Source organism: Rhinolophus hipposideros, assembly GCF_964194185.1.
Source record: "Rhinolophus hipposideros genome assembly, chromosome: 16".
NCBI classification, from domain to species: Eukaryota; Metazoa; Chordata; class Mammalia; order Chiroptera; family Rhinolophidae; genus Rhinolophus; species Rhinolophus hipposideros.
This window is the reverse complement of record NC_138062.1, coordinates 14299620-14316756: the sequence shown is the minus strand read 5'-3', so window position 1 is coordinate 14316756 and position 17137 is coordinate 14299620.

The window sequence follows — 17137 nt, the reverse complement described above, 5'->3', positions numbered from 1 at the left end:
TTTCACATTCATTTCTGAGAGCTACATGAGAAAGGGCTGGGCCAAATGGGAGAGTGGCTACCAACTGTGGTGCACATTTAACATCCAGAGAGGACTGCAGGCTTGGCAGTGGGTAGGAAGCTGGCAGAGGGAACGGAGACACCCCTGTTCCCTTGAGTGATGTTTGTTCCCTAATAAGAATGGGCATGAGTCCCGATTTTCCTGTGTTCTGAGAATCAATAGTAGGATGATTTTGGAAAAGCTTTTGGAAAAATATTTGAATTCAATAGAGTATGCAGTTTATTTCTAGATGAGATAAAGTTATCAGAGGACTAACTTAAAACTATAAGATTTATTTTAAGAAAAATTGAATTGAGCAAGCAGTATAAAGTATTAAGTAATTTGGATTAAAATATAGCTGTTAATTGGAAAACAGGATTTGAAATTTCGGATCATTTGAAAAGTGATTTTTGAACAAGCATAATTATTTGTCATCTAGTACTTAATAAAGCCAAACAGTATGAGATAATAGTAATTTAGATTTTTGTTGACCATATATACTTGTAAAAGACACCCAGTAAAAACATTTTAAACACGTTATCTTTAAATGTATACAATTTTTGTTTTAAGATTATCTAATTTTAATACCAAAGTTTTTAAATAATTGCCTACCTTTATATTTGATTCCCTTTATATTGCACCTGCTCTGCCTATGATGGGATCCAACTCCTACACTGCCCAAACTGTCAGAATCTAATCACTTCAACTAATTTAATCTCGTTTTCCCTTGAACCACAATTTCTTCCTTGTAGCTTAGGGATGTTTTGAACTTGTTTAAAAACTCATTCGGATGTATCTATGTACTATACTGTACATATTGCCAAAACAAATTTAAGTTACACTTGGTAATTTTTTCCTTTTAACTCAATAATTTTGTGCCTGTAATGTACTTTTCGAGAGTCAAAAAATTATTCTAACTAGCTCCTACCGATAAGAGTAACATACTGATTTTATTTTTAAGGAAATGTATTGACCTATTGACATATTTGCTCTGAGTTTGAGTTTGATTGGGTGTGGAGATGAATCACAACTATTAACATGAGCACCAGAAAAAAAAAAATAAGGGACAATCTTGGAAAAGCCTCTACAAACAGGATATGCTTTGTGCTATACTTGAAATACCAATCAGGGAGACAGTATCATAAATAGGACATGTGAAATCTCTGTATGTCTATGATTATTATTCAAGATTAATCAAGATAACCCAAATCAGTTAGCTACATATAGTCACCATTGTTAACTGACGTGTCAAGCATACCTAGAGAGGTAGAGTGGGATGGAAGCATTTATCTGCCTCTCCTTCTGCAATGGCAGATCTATGTAAATGACTATGACTCTTATACAGGTTTTTCTTCTGGAATTTTATACGTGTAATAATCCACTTGATGAGCAAATGTAGTTACAGATCACACTCAGATACATTCAGATACGAGTACTTCTTATATACATTTATCTCCTACATCTCCTCTCTCTTTTATAAAAGGAGAGAATCTCCATTCAGCTCTCACTCCAGCATCAAACTAACATTCTGGCTTCTACATAATAACGGGCCATCATTTCAGACAATGATCTGTTTTGGGGAAATATGCACATTATAGGTTGAGGTTACTCACTTAGTGGTCTTGGTTTCTCCTCAGGTCTCTTCCCTGGGTTTGCAGATGGGCCGTGTCCTCGCGTGGCTTATTGTGTGATACACATCCCAGGGTCTCTCTTCATAAAGACACCAGTCATAGTGGATTTGGACCCACACATGACCTCACTTAGCCTTATTAGCAATTTTAAAGGCAAATTTAAATAAACATAGAACTACATTCTGAGGTATGCTGGGATTTAGAACTTAAACATATGACTGTTGGGGAAATACAGTGTCATGTGGTGCCTCTGGTCCCACTCCCCGCACCAGAACACAGGATATGGTGAGGCCAAAAAGAAACACCAACAGAGCCACAGCTAAGGGAGTCATACCACTATATTCTCACTGGCGGCTGGGTTGGAGACACTGAAAGCAGGAGCCACATGATCCTCAAACCACCATCCGTTTCTCTGCCTCTGCCAACCAACCAACTAACCAACCCCCTAGTGTAACCATGGCAGTTATATCGGTGGTTAATGGCTAACTGGTTACAGCTGATGGCCATTTACTACCTGAGCCAGCACCTTTCCAGGTGAGGCCGAGAGCCTGGAAACTGCTCTCTGGGACTCTGACCCCCCCACACAATTAGGCCCATAATATGAGTGAACTGACTAACAGTGTCTCCTGTTTAGCCATGATATTCTCTACTATAAATTAAAATGATTGAGAGTATTCTCTGGATCAGTCACTTTTTAATTAACAAGTTAGGTTAAATGCACATAAAAATCAAGCACATTTTTAAGATTATACTTTGCATTATACGTAATTACAAAGCAGTGGGACATCCAATTAAAGGCTTCCTCCAGGGAGGAAGTACAGGCATACCTTGGAGATATTGTGGGTTCAGTTCCAGACCACTGCAATAAAGTATCACAGTAAAAGTGTGGGGACAGAGTCCCAGAAAGCAGTTTCCAGGCTCTCGGCCTCACGTGGAAAGGGGCTGGCTCGGGTAGTAGAAGGCCGTCGGCTGTGGCTAGTTGGCCATCAGCTATAACCAGTTAGCCATTGGCCACTGATATAACTGCCATGGCTGAGCTAGGAAACATGGTTTGCAGTTAGCAACGGGTTGGTTGGTTGGCAGAGAATTGGATGGCAGATTGTGGCTCCTGTTTCCTCCAACCCAGCTGCCAGCAAGAATATAGTGGTTTGACTCCCCTATCTATGGCTCTGTGGGTGTTCCTTTTTGGCCTCACCATATCCTGCATTCTTGTGCGAGGAGCGGGAGCTGAGACCCTGCATGAAAAAAGCAAATAATCTTTTTTGCAGGTTAGGGTCTTACCTTCAATTTGTAAAAAAATAATGCAACACCTGTGAAGCTCAATAAAGCAATGAAACAAGGTATGCCTGTAACATAAGCATGTAATGATGAGGTGGTTTCACAGATTGAAAAGTAAGGCACAAACAGAAGTTAATTTAAATGGTGATATTTCTGCTCTTGTATGAAAATTTTTTTCAAAGGCAGAGGTGGAAAAAGGAATAGACAACAGAATCCTAGGGATAACTATTTGGTGTGGGGGTGTGAATCTGTCTCCAGTATATTTCATAAAATATTTGTTCTAATTGCTCACTTTCATGATGAACTTTCTGTATCAACTTGATTGGGTCATAGGGGCCAGATATGTGATCACATTTTCTGGGTGTTTCTTTGAGGGTTTAGGTAAGATTAACATGTATGTTAGACTGAGTAAAGCAACTGCCCTCTATAATCTAAAGACTGAATAGAACAAAAGGCTGGCTCTCCCTCCAGTAAGAGAATTCTTTTGCCTGACAGCCTTTGAACCTGGGCATCAAGCTCTTCCCTGCTCTACAGCAAATTGCAGACCTTCCGATTTGAACTGGGATATTATATATGCCCTGTAGATTTTAGGCTTATCAGACTCAATAGCATGAGCCAGTTCCTCATAACAAATCAGGATCTGAACCCTGGTTAATACTCTATAGTAGTTTGATTTTTGTGTAAGTTTTAATTATGGTCAAGCCCACCTGCAAATAACAGAGCCTTTTCCTCAGCTACTCTAAGGTACTGGTAGGAATAATGCATTGCAATTGATTTGTATTGGGATAACTTGTCAGTTAGTAGGGAAATTAGCAGAGAAGTCTTTAGAAAGCACTCGAGGTTTAAGAATTATGAAAGGCATAGCGATATAAATTTACAGATGTGAAGGATCATTTCATTTTGGTTTGCAAAAGTAAGTTTTTATCAGTTATCTATTGCACCTTTTAAAGTGCAAAACCACAGACCCAAAATGGCAATGCCCGTGCTAAAAGCCCATGATACCAAGCTTAGATTTATTACCAGATCTAATTGCAGTTTCAACCTCTCCAAGAAACATTTTTAACCAACTAGTCTGGAAACTTGTGGTCAAGCACCAGTAATTTGTCACGTGGGCCCTCTCCATCCTCCTCCCCCGCCCCATAGAAAAGAGATAAGCCATATAAAAAAGAAAAACTTACCCCACCTATCTTCCCCCAAAGTAAAGATATCCTGGTCCAAAAATAACCCCTTTTCTTTTGTCAATATCCCCCTCACCCCACCCTTCTTCCTATAAAAACGTTCCAATTTTGCACAACTCCTCAAAATGCCGTTCTCTTTGCTAGACGGGATGCTGCCTGATTCATGAATCACTTAATAAAGCCAATTGGACCTTCAAGTTCGCTTAGTTGAATTTCGTTTTTTAACACAGCATAACAAGCCACCCCAGAACTTAGTTACAACCACATGAATTCATTATTTTACTCACTCATACGCAACTCCAGCAGGACACAGCCAGACCAAGTCTTCGCCTTTCCACATCTTAACGCGGAGTGCAGGAACTAGCATGCGAGCTCGGAGGGAGAGCCAGCCGAGTGCTTGGCTTTCCTATATGGGCCCCTCCGCGGGCTGCCGGAGACTCCTCTTCTCGCAGCTGCGGAGGCTCCTCTTCTCACAGTCTCAGCTAGTTCCAGGGGCAATCACAAAATTCAGGAAATGGAATTCACTTGTGTTTTTTTTTTTTTTTTTTTAAGCCCTGGCTCCAGAAACTACTATAGAATCATTTCAGTCATATGCTGTTGGTCAAGCTGTCAAAGAGCCTGAACTTAAGGAGAAAGAACATAAACCTTCTCAATGGGAAGAATGTCCAAGCTTTTTGGAATCCTGATTTTAAACTGCCACAGTATGCCCGCTGGCCACAAATTCTTCACCTTCCCTACACACATGTAAAAGAGACCTGCCCCCTTGACAGACCCTAGAAGAACTTATCCCTTTATAGAATTGGTCTCTGCCTCAAAGCCCAGAGCTTCATCAACTTAAATAGGTCCAGGTCCAGGTGAAGCTCCTTGGGTTTGGCTCCTTGGAGACAGCTCCCTGAAGATGATTCTGCTAATCTTGAAGACCTGGGAAGAAAACAGTAAGGTATCTCCCACATAACATGTTTGGCACAGCAGGAGGGAACAGGTATAATATAATTGCCAATGAGGTTCCAATTAAGAAGGGAGTAGCAGGTGGCACACAGCAGTTCCTGGTATCTCCTAACTGTTAACTACAGCCTGGCACATTTCTATCCCTGAGGCCTTTGATGATTGGGCCTCTGTGTGGCTCTCCGGGAATTATTCTGTGTTTCTTGTCTCTGCTCTCTGGGCTCATGGTTCTGCCCTCCGAATCCCTCTCAACCTGCTGCCTGCTCATAAAAGTTGAGGGATCTGCAGACCCCTCTCCATTTTATTCTAAGCTGAAGTTATTTTGACCAGAATAATTCCCTTGAAAATGGAGTGGATTTTCCATGAATGTAATTAGGGTTCTCTCTATGAGGCAAAAACCACAACCGTGTCTTTTTGTAGTAAGTTCTTCTCTACCCTGGTCTCCCTGAAGGGCTTCTGTGAGACAGTAGCTTTAAGACTTTTAGAAACCCTATTATTAATTGGACAGGATTTGCAAGACATGCCTTCTGATTTTTATAAGCCTTTCTGACTGCCTGAAAGAGTTCCTGAGTTACCACAGTTCTTTCTGAGATATTAAAAACAATCTCATAGTCCCACACAGAATTAGATTTGGGGCATCAGAGTATTTATTATTTTGAGATTTTTTTGTCATGTGGAAAGGCCTGGAAATAAAGTGTTTTACTTTTGAACTCAGCAAATTCTGGCTCTTTTATTCTTAGCACTGCATTCTCTCACCTTATACCCTCTCGCCTCCTGCATTTTTATCATCGCTGGCAAAGAAGCAGCTATGTGCAATTTTCAATATTCTAGATGTTTGAGTTTATTAAGTTCATTTCCCGTTTTCCATATTTACTGCAGGACACAGGTTGCCAACATTTCCACCACTGCATAATAAGAGTCTCGTTTCTTCCAGCATCCAATAATATTTCCTTAATTTTCCTTTAAATCCTCACCAACAAGCTCCTCAGTGGCCTTTGGCCTATTTCACTAACACTTGCCGTAGGCTTTTCTGGCTTCCACCTGCTGCCCAGACTCAAACCAATAAATAACATATGTTGTTTTTTCTTATGGAGGCACCCCGGACCTTCCAGATAACAAACTCTGTATCAGTTATCTGCGGCTACATACCAAACCATCCCAACAGTGGTGTCCTAAAAAGATAATGATCTGTTATTTTGCTGACAAATCTGCAATTTAGGCAGGGTTTAGCTGGAAGGTTGTCTTTACTCTGGAATAGGAGTGTCAAGATTAGAGGCCATGCTTTAAAACTTCAAGAATGTCCAAGGAAAAAATATGAAAGAAAAAGCTGTTTACTTCAGGGCGATGACATGCCACTTTTTGAACAACACAATATAGTGGTTAGTATATTAGTAGAATGATTCACTCAAGAAATAAACCTGTTTGAAAATTTTATAAACCTTGTACAACTTCAACTTAACACATCAAAAAGTATTAAAATCATTTATTTAAAATTGAAATGAGGAGATATATTTTTGATAGATAGGGAATTATATTCATGACAAGAAACACATTAGGGGATAAATTCCAAATTCTTTTGAAACAGAATAAACCATTTATTTTCCTCTGCTATTCCCTCTAATAATTACCTTCCTATTCGCATCATCCAATATCCTCACATAGCACCTTCATTTTCCCTCTATTTCCCCTTTCTACCAATTCCCATGAAATCCTTTTTATTTGTGACTTTGTTGGATGACTTTTAAACTAAGTCATCTTTGCTTATTATTGGTTATATCTCTTTTGGTTTTCCTTAGGACTTTATGTTTCTCTTTCATTATCAAGGTCCTTTTTTTTTGTTTTGATTATTGTTAACAATAATCTCACATCTTCAGAACTAGTTGTTACATGTCTTACTGAACATGTGAGAGTCACCTAGACTTCCAGAGTCTGAAATAAATTTAGAAATGTTCAACAACCACAGCATTCCCTTTAGTGATTGAGAGTAGTTATATTCAAATCTAATTTTTTCCTTTGAAGGTAACCAAAAAAGTCCAAGAGTTATTAGTTGTACAGCTGAGACAGGTTAGTTATTATGACATCAGGCAGTTAGAGACTCTTCAGTAGACTGAGCAAAAACAGAACAAAAACAGAACACAGGGCAACTGTACCAGGACAAAAATGTTATCAATCATACTCTGGGGCAAATGGGTGTCGTGCAGGGTCTCAGCTCCCACTCCCCGCCCAAGAACGCAGGACACGGTAAGGCCAAAAAGGAACACCCATGGAGCCATAAGTAGGGGAGTCAAACCAATATATTCTCGCTGGAGGCTTGGCTGGAGACACAGGAAGCAGGATCTACATAATCTGCCTAACAGCAGTCCGCGCTTGCCAGCCACCATCTTCTCGCTAGCCCCCATTCCTTTTCTGCTAGCGTAGCCACAGCCGTTATATTAGTGGCCAATGGCCTACGGGTTACAGCTGACGGCCAACTAGCCACAGCTGCTGGCATCTGATCACAGTTGATAGCCATTTACTACCCGAGCCAGCACCTTTCTATGTGAGGCCGAGAGCCTGGAAACTGCTTTTTGGGGTTTTGTCCCCACACTCCACCCCTACAGGGTCTCGCCTCACAATCTACGCGACAAGCGTCTTCTGCGAGGGGCCCTGTGCAAGGAGCCTGGAGGTGAATGCACTATCCTGAACACAGCCACGCTCTCTGGGCACAACCAGGGTTTCTCAGGGCACCACCACAGTACTTCTGGGCACAGCCAGACATCCTGGGCTTCTTAGGGTACCACCTATCTCCCCGGGCACAGCCAGGTTTTCTCAGGGGACCACCACAGTACTTCTGGTCACAGCCAGACTTCCTGGGCTTCTTAGGGTACCACCTGTCTCCCCGGGCACAGCCAGAGTTTCTCAGGGCACTGCCACTCTCTCTGGACACAGCCAGACTTCCTGGACACAGCCAGGGCTCTCAGGGCACTGCCACTCTCTCTGGACACAGCCAGACTTCCTGGACACAGCCAGGGCTCTCAGGGCACTGCCACTCTCTCTCTGGGCCTCTCGGGGTACTGTGCTGGAACAACAGCGGCTCACATCAAGGTGCTTACATATTATCAATGGCGGCCAGTCAAGACACAAAAGCAAACATCCACCAGTCCCACTACATGATGGTATGTTCCCAAACAGTCAAGCGTCCATTAAATCAGGGATAGAAGGCAATTCCCCATAGTCCATAGTCATTCGCCAGGGCTGTCCTGGGGGTGAGGGATGACCTTGACCTCACCCTCATGTCCCACGGAGGACTCAGCAAGCGTTTCCTCCTGGGACTAAAAGTCCTGCATCCGGGCTGCCTCAGCAAGCAGTTCCCAGCCCACAGGGCGGCAACAACCTTCGCTTTCTCCACTTTCTTCGGCCTCTGCTGGTTGGGGAACCATCCACATCTTTCCACCCCTCCACGGGGATCGAGCTCTCCGGCAGCTGCTCCTCCTGGTCTTCCTCAGACTGAGCTTTCATACGCACAAACTGCTCCACTGCCCTTCGGAAAGCTTTGGCCAGCACCGTATCCTGCCGACTACGCCATGTGTCACGCAGGGGACCCTGCTCGCTGCGCCATTTGTCGTGCAGGGTCTCAGCTCCCGCTCCCCGCCCAAGAACGCAGGACACGGTAAGGCCAAAAAGGAACACCCATGGAGCCATAAGTAGGGGAGTCAAACCAATATATTCTCGCTGGAGGCTTGGCTGGAGACACAGGAAGCAGGATCTACATAATCTGCCTAACAGCAGTCCGCGCTTGCCAGCCACCATCTTCTCGCTAGCCCCCATTCCTTTTCTGCTAGCGTAGCCACAGCCGTTATATTAGTGGCCAATGGCCTACGGGTTACAGCTGACGGCCAACTAGCCACAGCTGCTGGCATCTGATCACAGTTGATAGCCATTTACTACCCGAGCCAGCACCTTTCTATGTGAGGCCGAGAGCCTGGAAACTGCTTTTTGGGGTTTTGTCCCCACAATGGGTTTGTTTCAATAGTCTCCCCCCAGCTGAGGAGTAGACTGAGTCTGGGAAATATTGTATCCATAGGCACCCATATCCTAACATCCCCCTCCCAGAGAGAAATAAAGGTATATAAACACAAGCTTTTGCCTTAGCTAGTGGGCGTCCCAATTTCGGGTACCCCCTCCCGTTCGGGAGCTGTAACTCTTTGCCTACTATAATAAACAATCTTCCTGTGCAACTCTTCCTCTCCCTGGTCCGTGTATCCATTCTTTGGCTCCACGAGATTACCAACCCCGGCATTCACTAAGCAACATCTTACATCACAACCAAATGAACACACCGTGAAGTTCCCACCCTACTCTAAAAGAAAACTTCCCCACACGAATTTCATTTCTGGTTTTCCATTGCATGAAGACTTGACTTTGTGGGTTCAAGCTGAGATTTACAAGAAGGAGACATATTTTGGTAAGAATGTGTCAGAGGAAAGGCTCAAACGGCATAGTTTAAAAATATGTTTCAGTGAAAAACTTTAAAGGATCAGAGAAAGGAAGGGAATGGAAAGGGAGGGCAGAAAGAGTTTTATTTCCATTCAAAATGAAAGAGAGAGAGAGAGAGAGAGAGAGAGAGAGAGAGAGAGAGAGAGAGAGAGAGAAAGAAAAGGACTGTAGATTTGATTATTGAGAAGCGTCAAGTTCTATTAAAATGATAAATTTTATCTTAGTTTTTACAATTACACACTTTCCAGAAATAGAAAGCATTTTATGATTAAAAGGACCCTGCAAATTGTTTTCTCTTCTATAAAATGATCACATAGAATTAGATTCCCAATTAGAAGTATAACTTCATTTCCTATGGCTACTTAGGAGTTTTGTTAAGAATTACAAACACTTCAGAAATAATTTTCAAACATTTTTATTTCTGCTGATATTGTGATTCTTAAAATAGATTAAAAAGATAAGTTAAAATATTTTCAAAGTTTACAGGAATTTTAAGTTTAATTTACTCATCACAAAGTATTGAGCCAGCTTCCAGAAAAAAAAGTAGCTTTTTCAATGACTCTTTCAGAATGGTTTACCTAAGAAACCTTTGATATTTAAGAATTTTCCTTAATATTTAGATGTTATAATCCTGAACTCAGCAGACTTTTTCCTGGGGCTAGAGAAAATACAGTGTTGGCCTGTATCAACAATGGTTTTGACTCCACATGAAAATTACTAGAAAAGTCTGTGATATAATATATTTAAATGATGGCAAAAACAGACTATAGCATTATAAACATTTTTTTTAATCAATATTTTTGTAGTGTCTCAGGCTTTCATTAACCAAAGACTTCTCACCACTCGTGGGCTTTCTTTTCCCACATATGTGAGCCCCATAAATACATGAAAAATTCTTATTGGCATAGAAACAAAACAAAAAGGAAATCTTGATTCTTTTCAAAGAAGGGCCTGTGAAAGGTTTATTGCCTATTATGTTGCTAAGAATTCATTTATGAATTATGTGAATTCTTTAGCATGCATTGGATTATTTAACTGTTCGTTTTTATTTACTTTTAATTACCACTTTGTAAATACATGAGTAAATGCAAATTTAATAAAAGCTTTAGTACAGCCATCAATAATCAGAGCAACAATGAAGATAGTTCTTTCCTTTCACACATCTGCAAGTCATTACCTAAGCATGCCAGAATTTATGAAATTACATCTATCTAGCCACATGGACAATATTTATCTAAAGCATTCACTTCCACCATTTATACATTACTTAACATGTATACATAATGTCTAGTGGTATGGTGGTGAACATTATGAATGCCCTTTAACAAGCTCAGAAGGGAGAACACCCACGCGTCAGTCATTTAATGAAATGAAGGATGACATGGGATGACTAATCGTGGTGTTCCCAGCCCCACCCTTTGTGCTCCAAATTGGTGCAATTACTTAACATGCCTGTATATGTGGGTTCTGAGATATTTCCAGCTGGGATTGGTCTCTGCACATGAAGGACCAACAGCACAAACAAAATACCTCAAAATATAGTAATACTAAAAAATGTACTGTCAAGCCTAGAAGTTAAACAGAAAATCTAGAACTCATTGGTGACTATTTTGATTCCTAACCAGTTTTCTTTTTTTTTTTGACCAACTGCTTTCCCCTTTTGGTATTTTTTTCCTTTGGCTCTCATATCTGGTTTTAATTTTGTCTACTCCAGACTAATTACATGGTATCTGTCTCTAAAATGCTTAGATATTTCCAGATTCTGTCTCTACCTTCCTTGTTCATTGATATGTGAGAACTCAGCTTTATCCATGTGTTTTCCTATTTGTGCAGCAAGTTTTGCTTTGGTGTTCCTGGTCCGGATTCCTTCCTCCATATATTATGTATCCCACATATGCCAGCCTGTTGCCTTAGTGGTGAGAAGGAGGTTTGTTCTGGTTTGGGATAAAATATATCTTTCTCTATTTTGTTTGAAAGTCAATATTTCATTGTGATAAAATCAATTCTTACAGGAAAGGAATTTCACTTATTTTTGAACAATTTTTTTAGTTTCTCAGAAGTTACCCATTTTTGCTTACATAGATCAGTTGTTATTAACACGGGCTGCCCAATATAATCATGTGATGCCAGTGTCCTACTCAAGACTAATCAAATAAATTCTCTGTTGGTAAACCCTGGGCATTACTATTTTATATATATATATATACATATCTTTGATGATTCTGACACGAAGCATATACTTATTGAGAAACCTTGTTCTAGACTAATGTGCCTCAAATGTACATGTACGTAAAAATCACCTGTGGAGTTGATCAGATGTAGGTTCTCATTCAGTAAATCTGAGAGCCTCCATTTCTAACAAGTTTCTTTGTGCTTTCAATATTGCTGGTTCATAAACCACACTGAGTAGCAAAGGTCCAAATCAAAGTAGTTAACTACCTAATTATATGACTATAATTAACATAATGAAGAATTTGTGGAAGACATAGTGCTTACATAAATGCCAGGTGCGTTCTTTGGGCTGTAATAAATATTGTAGGAGACTTTTTGCCTAATGGCCACCTGACAATGACATTACTCTTGATGTTGTCCTTGGTACTTTGTTTTAAATTCTCCTGTTGAATAATTATTATCACTTATTTTCCGAAGTGTGCAAGATTACACAAGGTTTCTAAAATAGAAAATACAATGTGTTTTGATTAATCTCTAAGTAGAAAGACATTAGTTTGTGTGAGTGTATGTGTGTAATGGACCTTTCTGTCTTTTTTGAATTGTCTCCATTTAAGTGGCACCTTCCTATTTCAGCACTGACATCTCATTACTGTTCTGTGGCTACGCAGGTAAAGAGGAGACTCATCCACTCATTCTGTGATGGGCCTCAGCCTGACCATTGCCTCACATCTTTTTTTATTATTTCAAGTATTTGAGAGCTCCAAGATATCAATGGGTATAGAACATCTTGGAAATATCTGTGATTGTATGAGTGGGTAGTGATAAAAATATGAAACCATGGTTAAAGATATAATTTTAGAAAAATTAGAATGACTACACTAGGTCTTAAACTTTGAATCTAGAGATACTTTGTTAAAGGGAAAGAACACACAGGTTTGTTAATCAACATTAAGACTTATAATCCACTGAATTTTAAAAATTGAGACTCCTGACCACCCTCATTCAATCGTGTCCTTTCCTCCTTCCATCAGGTAGTATCCTCTGCCTGTCTGATCATTGTTAATTATTTTATTCCATTATTAAAGCCTTACTTCTCTGTATTCCCTCCCACTTAGTGTCATGCAAATCATCTCTGCCCTCCATTCTACTTAAGTAAAAATGGCTAACCTTTATAGACTATATATTGTGTGCCATATAATGTCTTTAGTTCTTTATATGTGGTAATCCATTTAATCTTACAGAACTCTTGAGAGGCAGGGTATGTTTTCTTTCTTCTTCTATTCTACTGAAGAGGAAACTGAGACACACAGTAGTTAAGTAACCCCCAAGGTAATACTGCTTGGAAGGGACAAACTCAGATTCAAAACAAAGAGGTGACTTCACCTGAACCATCTTTAGAAAATTGTTAACGAGATAATTGTAGTCATTCCTCAAAACTTTACCCTGAGGACTGCGTTCATACCCATACAGCTCCCTTGGTAGACCTTCCCTTATTTTCTCTGTCCCAAGGCAGTTGAAATGAGAGGGTACCAATTTGTTTAACAATAGCTAAAATTATACGTAATATTTACTATATGTTAAGTTCTAGTCAGAACACTTTATCTGTATTAACTCAGTCTTCACGACAGACCCTTGGAGTTAAGCATTCATTTGCTTTACATTGCAGGTGAGGAAACTGAGGCACTGAGAGTCGGAAGAGCTTCCCCGCCAGCCCATGCTCACACAGCCAGCAGAGAGGTTCATGAACACTGGTTGTCACGCTGCAGAGCTGTGCTGCTCTCAGCCACCTGGCGCTAAGTGCCTGGGGATAATGAGGATATATTTACCCTCTTGTCTTGTGGGTCAACCTGACTAACTCTTTTCAAAGAGAAAATACACAGGCTCCCACAATGCTGCTTAGTGATTCATGAATGTGCAATTTCATCTCAGAATTTAGACATATTTCCCACAAGTAGGCCCTAAGGAATTATAAGATGCCTGTTTGCATGCTACATAGCTTCTTTAAAATTCTGGCCACCTCTTGAGTTAGGAAATATGGATTTAAGGTAAATAAATTTTCTGCAATCGTTGTCAGTCAACCTTGGGACTGATGGGCTGAATAAATATGTTAAATTACCATTTTTATAAGCAATATAAAAAGTGACTGTTAACAGTTCGGAAAAGTCAAACAGTCACTGCACATAAGGGTTTACTTCAGGATTCACACCAGTTCAGTGCACCCCACACATTCAGCAAAGCCACACCACCGAGGGTACACACAGCTTTGTGTACTGACAGATTGCTCTGTTAGAGTGTGTGTCTAGCTTTGCTTTACACATTTATAAATGTCATTTTAACTGAGACAGAGGCAATTAACCAAAGATATTCTATTCAATGTCATTATTTTACCCTTACAAAGGTATAAATTATACCAGTGTACAGCCATGCTCATAGGTGCAAGATAGTGAGTTAAAAATGTTTTCTGCATCATGATTTTTTAAAATTATTATTTCAAAAGAAAATCAGGTGTTGTTTTTCCAAAAACAAGAAAAGGATCAATTTAAAGAGAGAAGTCTGAGATTTACTATAAAAACAGTTATTTGAAATTATATTTAGAAGAATATGAGATACTTTCCCCCCAAAAAACAGACTTATGTAATGTTTTATTTACCTAATGAACTAGAACTACTTTTCTTCAAGATATTAGAATCTACATCTGAAAAAAAAGTGTGAAAAAATTAACTATATATTTTCCGTCTATAATGACCTACCATATACACAGTAAGATGATTCAATTAATTATCCATATTAAACATTGTTTATTTTTGACATTTACCAATTTCAGAATAAAGCTTAATTGCAAGAATAACAATCTTAATTGTTCAAAAAAGAATTATCTTAACTTTCAGATAATGGGTACTATGGAAAAATTATAAATAGATTAATCAAATGCTGACATCTGAATATCACAGGTTGGCGTGTAAAATACCTAGAGATTGATTAGTTTTTTCAGCAAATAGTGTTACAGAACAGAAAGAGTTGGTCCACCCAGTGCTAGCAGAGCGAAACACTGAATACCAGGAATTGCAGTAGAGAAATATTGGCTATTTTATGATGAATGGTGTCATCCAGGAGAATGAGAAGCTAATGCCCAAAAGCCCAAGCTCCCCATGGTGTGTAGGTTACAGATTATATGGAGCAAATCACAAGACACTGTGGGTACGGCTGAGGGGTCGTGCTGGGAGGTGATTTGTCTGTGGTGAGGTAATGGTAATATATCATTTTTTCAGGTCTTGAGGACAGTTCTGAAGTCTTTTCTGGATCTTCTGGCCAGTTTCATGGCAAAGCAGCTAGGGGGTCGTTCCACCTTAGGGCATGTCATATAACTTAGGTCAGGATGTTATATTTAGCCTGCCAGAGGTGTGACCATGACCATTAGTCAAGTCCCAGCTGCTGTCTTCTGCTGCCTGGGAGGTGGGTAAGTGCTGATTATCCAGAGGTAAGGTTAAGTCTCTGAGGGATACATACATATACAGAGGGTGGCAAAAAAATGTATACACATTTTAAGAAAGGAAAAAAAAAAACCTGTATTAAAATTGTAATAATAAGTACTGATAACAAAGATGAACACAAGTCACGTTTGACTTCTGCAATTACAAGAGGTGCTCAAAGTGGTTACCATCAGCTTGCGGATACTTCTAACTATGGTGAACCACTGCTTGAGCATAGATAACATTTCTTAAAATGTGTATACATTGTTTTGGCATCCCTGGTATATATATATATAGAGATCATTTCTAGAGCTACAATTTAAAAGTAAATTCAATCAAAGTCATAAGGACCCTGGTTTCTCTAATGTTATGTTTCTCTAATGTTAAGGAATAAATGTGATTTATAGATGATGTAATAGCATTTTATCTCAGCATTTTTCTTTAAGACTTACTGTACTTTGAACCTCTAACTTGTCATCACTCAGAAAAATAGCAACTGCTACTGAATATCATTCATTCATTCTTTCATTCATTCATTCTATAAATATCTTACATTATGTTAGTATTATTTGGATTGCTTAGTATACCACAAATTCGATGTAGCTGCATAAACCTATAAATATGAGCATTCTGAGTCTCTAAAAATAAATGAGGCTGAGTTAATAATGAAAGTCTTGCTTTCGGCAGTAAGAAAAGATGAAATAGGACCATTTATGACAACATGAATGGATCTTGAGATTATAATACTAAGAGAAATAAGTCAGACAGAAAAAATAGACAACCATATGATTTCACTGATATGTGGTGTATGAATCAAAAACAATAAAAGAACAAGACAAACAAATGAGAAACAAAAACTCATAGACACAGACAATAGTTTAGTGTTTACCAGAGGGTAAGGGGTGGGTAGTAGAAGAGGGTAGAGGGGATCACATATATGGTGATGGAAGGAGAACTGACTCTGGGTGGTGAACACACAATGGGATTTATAGGTGATGTAATACAGAATTGTACACCTGAAATCTATGTAACTCTACTAACAGTTCTCACCCCGATAAACTTTAATTTAAAAAAATCCAATAGAGTAGTATATACAGAAAGGGCTTTGGGAAACAGAGAGCAGTCTACAAACATAAGCTTTCATTGCAGAACACTTAGCAGAATTGTGTGTATAGGTTTATCCAAATTACTTAACGTTTGAATGACTAAATAAGTCTTTTCAACATATGACTGGTAGAAAAGTAAGGGAATGGTGAAGATGCTCAGGAGTCACCCTCCCAATGTCACAGAGACTCGTGTGGCAGTTCATGCTCTTCTAACTATGCTTGCTGCACTTCAGTGTGTGAGCTATTTGGGGAAATATGAATTTATTTATTATGGTATTTTGTTTTCTGTTATGTTGAATTATAGGGTGTCTCTGAACTTATCAATACCTACTTTAAAAATCATCAGTTCATTCTATTTTGAGAATAATTGGAGAGAACAGGGAAAGCATAACCTCTTCACTGTAGATAAACGTTTGCACAGACACATTACTTGAAATCACACTATTTAACAATAGCTCCAGTGCTATTACTATGTAGCCGCAAGCAGAATGGCTTTAGACTTGAACTGGTACATGATCTCTTCCTGGGTCTCCAGTCTGCCAACTCACCCTGAAGATGTTGGACTTCTCAGCCTACATTGTCTCATAAGCCAACTCCTTAAAATAAATCTTTCTCTATATCTTTGTGTCTTACTTGTTCTGTTTCTCTGCAAAACCACGATAGAATGATATGGCTAAGTCTGCAGAGGCTGGCAATGATTAGGATGTGGAAGGAAGGAAAGAAGGAAGGAAGGAAGGAAGGAAGGAAGGAAGGAAGGAAGGAAGGAAGGAAGGAAGGAGGAAGGAAGGAAGGAAGGAAGGAAGGAAGGAAGGAAGGAAGGAAGGAAGGAAGGAAGGAAGGAA